This window comes from Lycium barbarum, chromosome 9, assembly GCF_019175385.1.
Source record: "Lycium barbarum isolate Lr01 chromosome 9, ASM1917538v2, whole genome shotgun sequence".
In the NCBI taxonomy this organism is placed as follows: domain Eukaryota; kingdom Viridiplantae; phylum Streptophyta; class Magnoliopsida; order Solanales; family Solanaceae; genus Lycium; species Lycium barbarum.
This window is the reverse complement of record NC_083345.1, coordinates 104,963,107-104,969,673: the sequence shown is the minus strand read 5'-3', so window position 1 is coordinate 104,969,673 and position 6,567 is coordinate 104,963,107. Positions and strand designations below refer to the sequence as shown.

Here is a 6,567-nt window from a genome sequence, read left to right as displayed (position 1 = left end):
ATTTGTTATTGCATGATTTTTGTTACGGTTCACTTTTACGCGGGTTAAGGCATAAAAGCTACTTCTAGGTTATTGGTGCTCTAATTGGATTTAGTATTTTTTTCAGAGTCGCCACCTAATTTATTATGAAAAACTAGGAAAACTGGGTTTAAAGATTTTTCAGAAATGAATAAAAATCTTTTGGACCAGAGTTCGAGGTAAGGGTTCTGATGATCCCCTAGGGAAGGTTTTACGCACCCTAGTATTAAAGATCCATAGAATACGGTTGACCTACGAGCTTTAATGTGTGATTAATGTATTTATTTTCCAAAAAAGGACTGCTTTGGTTTTTCCCCAAAAAAAGTCATTCTTTTGGCAGTCCATTGCACAAGGTGTTTTGTTTTAGCCTATCTATTACAAAGCGATTACAAGCAAAAGGAAACAACTAATACAAGAAAATGGAATAACGATTCCAAGCAAAGAGTACTATTGCAAACTGAAGCTCATTCTTCACGCATAGTAGCATTTGATTGCATCTAAGTTAATCGGCTTCAGCCACTCTTGACCGTCCATTTCTACCAATACTACTGCTCCTCTGGAGAGTACTTTGCAAGATTACTTAAGGCCCTTGCCAGTTCGGAGAAAAATTCCCTTTATATTCATCTTGGCGTGGAAAAATCCTTTTGAGCACCAGTTGCCCGATCTAAAAAAGTCTGGTTCTGACTCGTTTGTTAAAGGCTCTTGCCATCCTTTGCTAGTGCAATTGACCGTGACAGACAGCAACCATCTGTTTCTCATCAATCAACACCAATTTCTCATAAAGATCTCAGACTCATTCGACATTGTCCAATTTCGCTTCATGAATGATTATCAGGGAAGGTATCTCAACTTCAGCGAGTATGATTGCTTCAGTCCCGTAGACCAACAAATATGGTATTGCTCCTGTTGAAGTTCTGGCCGTCGTACAGTATCCCAGTAAGGCATAAGGCAATTGCTCGTGCCAACCCTTATGATTATCAGTCATTTCCTCAATTATCCTCTTGATATTCTTATTGGCTGCTTCTACGACTTCGTTCATTTGCGGCCGGTAAGCTGTTGAGTTTCAATGGGTGATCTTGAGTTGCTCACAGATATCCTTCATTGGGTGGCTATTCAGATTCGCTCCATTGTCTGTTATGATGGACTCGGGCACACCAAATCTGCACATACATGTCAAAAAAGACTAATGATATTAGACAGGGCAAGTACTCAGTCATGGTTAATATATTATACAACTAGTTTGAACAAGTAAATATCTAGATAGGGTCAATTAGAGATTTCATATTTTTTTTCACCTTACTTAAGCAAAACAAGATTAATAAAAGTATAAGCAATCAATATGGTTTTAATACCTAAGTAATTAAACTAAACTAGTTTAAATGACATGATTAACATTCAAGCAGCCCTAAATTAAAGCTAAAGACAAAAATTAACTACATAGAAACTAAATCATACAATAGTAAACTAATACAATACTATGAATAACATAACTAAAGGAAAAAGAACGTAACTATGAACTAAATCATAAAATGAGCATTAGCCTCTAATATGTGATTCAAAGCACATACATGTAAGGACAGTCTCTTAAATTTTTAAAAGCAAAACAACAATGCCAACATAAATCATTTTTTACCATATAGAGACCATATCAATCCACACTATTAACAAGGATGTTTATAGCATCTATTATCCAACCTAAAGGTCATTTAACATACTCCTAATCATACTTGTACATCAAACATATAACTTTATATTGAACATATCATTAAACTTAGCAAAACAAACCAACATATTAAAGTAATGAACATTTAACTAATACATGACCCTATACAGCCTTGCACTAACTAACTATAATTTCAAAATAAGTAAAACAGGATAAATAACTAAGCATATAACGACTAACACATAATTAAACCAAAAAAAATAGCCAAAAAGATAGAAAATTACCTTTCCTAGGCTCAGCATTGATCGAGAATGAACTTGGATGATTCCTTCGTCCATCAATTGTACTCAGCCACACACAAAACCCCCTTAAAAAAACAAGAGAAAATAAGCTCATAAAATTTTACTTAACTCATAAAAAGTTAAAGATCTCAAGTATTTTGAATCTCATGCATTTTCGAGTTTATGAGTATATGAGTATATGAGATTTTCAATATGCTCAAACTTGTTCAGATAACAGAGAATAGGGCCCTTTAAATACAAATCCCCAAGCCTCAAACCCTAACTCGATTTCAATGTGGGATAGCTTCCAATAATGAGAATTGGCATATCCTCACAACAATCAAAGGTTGGGATTAAACAAAATAAGTATTCAAAGGCCAGATCTGACCCAAAAGTGACCGATCCACTTGGTTCATTATGAACCAATAAGAACATAGTATTTAAACTGAGTAAGAACAAAAATGTCACGACCTAACCCTGTGGGTCGTGACTAGTGCCCGAGCTGGACACCCGTACACACCTACTTGCCAAATCGACATATCCGTGACTTATCCATATCCAACATATTTTAATTTATACAGATACTGAGAACAGACGTCGTCTTAAGCGGTCACCTGTAACATACATATCATACAGAAGCCACCAAGGCTGTCGAAAGACATATCGCCCAAAGACATATACATACATATACATACGCACAAGCCGTTAAGGCTATCATAGCAACTGGGACTTCGTAGGGCGCATTTCACACAAACATGACCGAACAACAATGACCCATGAGCCACATATATGTCTACAGGCCTCTAACAAACATAACAGAACCATATGACGGGACAGGGCCCCGCCGTACCCCTAAAATAGTCATATATACATAAATATGTACAACAAAAAGATCTATACCAAAAGTGTGGGCTCCGGAACGAGGGAGCACTTCAACACAGCAGAATGGATGGCCTAAGCTGGCGGACCACTCACGTGCGCGTCTGTACCTGCGGGCATGAAATGCAGCCCCCGAAGAAAGGGGGTCAGTACGGAATATCTAATGAGTATGTAAGGCATGGAATACAAAAAACAGAAACATAACCGGAACAACGGTACAGAAAGTAAGTACATTAGTCAGAATACCAAGGTGTTTATTTTTCGAATGTAAATCATGCTTACCGATGTCATATGTCAGAAAAGTACCGAAAATGAGGAAAACATCCAAAGTACCAAAACACTTACTTTCCAAACACAGATCATACGTGTCGACATCATATGCCACCATATACATATACATATAACCGATCCATATGTAATGCGATAGTGCCGAGGAACGTACGACCCGATCCATATATAACATATTAGTGTCGAAGAACGTACGGCCCGATCCATATATATATATATATATATATATATATATATATATATATATATATATATATATATATATATATATATATAACATATTAGTGCCGAGGAACGTACGGCCCGATCCATATATATATAACATATTAGTGCCGAGGAACGTACGACTCGATCCATATATATATATAACATATTAGTGCCGCGGAACGTACGACCCGATCCATAAATATATTATACTGCTGCGGAATGTGCAGCCCGATCCATACATATATTATACTGCTGCGGAACGTGCAGCCCGATCCATACATATATTATACTGCTGCGGAACGTGCAGCCCGATCCATACATATAACATATACATATCCATAATAATACTTCCTTTGAAAAACATATCTTGCTCATATATATACAGAAAACAGAACATATCATGTTGCCGAGGCGTCGGCTCCGATCCATATATAACATAACATGTTAGTGGCGAGTATAACATAGTGCACACAATGATATAACCGGCCCGAGGCTCGGTGGACGATATAATAGTAGCACGCACGAGCGGAGTAGTGAGAACCATATGTATATGAATCAATTCTAAAACTCGATGGACAAGTATACTGACCGACCCCTGAAGGCTCAGAAACAAGTTTCGGGTCAATCCGACTTAGTATAAGAAAGTTATGAGTGTTTGAAGTACAGAACCTTCTACAAACATTTCAGAAGCTATTTTTGGAAAAAATCAACGCAACAATCATATCAAGTACTTTTCGGATATCGTTATGGACCAATTCAAGTAGAGTTTTGGAACCATACGTACATATCAAAACATATCAAAGACTCAATAGAGTAATAGGACGTGCTAGCATTTGAAGATCAGAACTTTAGTCATACCGATTATCCTTCAAGTGCCCTTTAGAACATATCAAACAAACTTCGGACATCATAGGTACGCGTCAACACCATATGAAACCACTTATGGAAGTCAAGAATGTTAGCCATCCTAGTGGCTCTAAGAATGGGAAATTTCTTTGAATTCATACATATACGTCATTTGCTCGTTTCGTAGAGATCATGCTAAAAGAAAGAAAGGTAAGCCTTACATACCTTGCCCGCTTTCTACGCTAATCCGAACTTAAGCCTCTGGCCTCGCAAGATCTACAACAATATTCATACGTACCAAACATTAGCCATAACACTTAAGAGTTCAATTCTAATCCAACACTTTATTTACAGAAATTTCGACAGCACTTCCCCTGTAAATACAACAACCCTGAGAATTCAACTCGGCCAAAATTACAACAACAAATCCGAGAATTTAACTCGGCCAAAATATCAGCAACAATACCAACAATTATTTTAACAATACCAACAATTTATTTGAAGCGTATTCTAACATTAGTAACCCGCACAACATTCAAAACAATCCAACCCAACTCCTTTCCACACGAAACTATACAAATGCAACAAAAGCCACAACAACACATTTCCTTCTTTCACATTCATAAACTACAACCACAATTCACACATTAGCAACTTCATTCTCACAATTATATAAAACCATATTAAAATCACATTAATTTCTACAACAACCCACAACCAATTTCAATGCCAACTTGAACCATTAGTCTTTCATTTGCATCATAGACTCCACAACAACACAACTAACATATTAAGTAAAATTAATCCACCTCCTCTCCACCACTCTACACTCACACAGCCACACACACAACACACATTATTTTCATGATTTTCATTCATTTCTACATACTACAACATACATAAACCTTCCATAACATATAAAAGAATATGAATTCTTACCTTTTTCCTTAATTTCCCACTTGACTAGAATTTTGGACTTGCAACAAAGAGTAGTTTTCTTGCTCCAACAATTTTCCACGTTAAAGAGGACCCTTGAATTAGTAGGAATACAAGGAGAATATATTTTTTGGATCAAGATTGATGGCTTCAATTTTTTTTCTTTCTTTTTTTCTCTTGGCCGAAGCCCTCCTCTCTTTCTCTCAAGGTCTTCTTTTTCTTGAATGTTCTTGAAATGTGATGACAAAATAATAGTGGCCCTCTCTTTTTATTTACTTGGATTTAAATTCCCAAGTGGGCCTTGGCCCATACCTTGGCCGGCCACACTTGGGCTTGTTTCCTTTTTTTTTTTTTTTTCCAAGCCTAATTATTTCATGACTAATTTTTGTAATTCATGAAAACTATTTCCAAATTTCCAAATTTGCACTTAGCCTTCCTCAATATTTCCACATCAAAAATTTTATGAACCACTTATGCACCAAACAAGATCAGAATTATAGCATTGCTCTTAACTTCCCGAAATTATCTTAAATTATCCGAATGTACAAAATGCGGAATATATAACAAAAAACCATTAGGGATTTCAATCATTTTACCGTTAAATAACACAAAAGCAAAAGAAAGCAGTAAGATATACCGCGTTTGGTGAAAAGGGGTTGAAACAATTAATGCATTGCCTGATCTGGCTATACTAGAATTAGGAGAGGCGTCGTACACCTGCTAGCTTGCCAAAAATGGCAAGTGACGTAGGAGAGAGAGGGCTTCGCCCCATGGCGGCTAGGGTTTCACAAGGAAACCCTTGGCAAAAACAAATGACCCCTTTTAGGGGTTCGTTTGGCCGAGGCAAGGAGTATATATATTACCACTTGGGCCGGGTCTGGCCTTTTTTTGGGCTGGGCTCGGCCAATTTGAAAGGGAAATTAAAGGGGGCCGCCCATTTGTATATATACACACACATGTATATATGGTATCCATGTATATGTGTGCGTATACGACAAAGTTTAAATGGAAAAATTAGAAAAGATAAAAAATTCTTTAATTTAATGACCAAATGTGACTTAATTAACCAATTAAACAAACTAATGGACATGACTATTATGCTAATGGATTTAAGGTGCAAATATAACCTCAATTGACTCTAAACCATGAGATTGGTCTTTTTAATTAAGGCCAGATTTAAACTCAACCAAACCATTAAAGGGTGGCATTGCAATAGGGACCTTAATCAACTTAGGCCATGCAAATTAACTCTTTCAATTACAAGCCACAATTAGCCAATATTTGAATAATTTGTGGAATTAACCACAATTAAATACTTCAACTAATTATGATTAATTCTAACAAAATACACAAATGCACATTGGGCATGCAAAATTAAGACTTGAGGGCTAAAAGGAAATATTTACTTAATTGGTCAGATTCCTTCAGCTAAACAGGGTAAAATACTTA

At 36.4% G+C, this 6,567-nt stretch overlaps 1 long non-coding RNA gene across 2 annotated transcripts; it reads right to left on the bottom strand.

Moving 5' to 3' along the window:
* Positions 1-296: 296 nt before the first annotated feature.
* Positions 297-5,936, bottom strand: LOC132611352 (uncharacterized). Of its 2 annotated transcripts, none has more exons than XR_009571586.1 (5): positions 5,756-5,936; positions 4,408-4,458; positions 2,863-2,951; positions 1,966-2,048; positions 297-1,178 (listed from the first exon to the last, which is right to left on the bottom strand). It is a non-coding gene; the product is annotated as an uncharacterized LOC132611352 (long non-coding RNA). The 2 variants fall into 2 exon arrangements; XR_009571587.1 differs by lacking the exon at positions 5,756-5,936 and adding an exon at positions 5,122-5,746.
* Between the last annotated feature and the right edge of the window lie 631 nt (positions 5,937-6,567).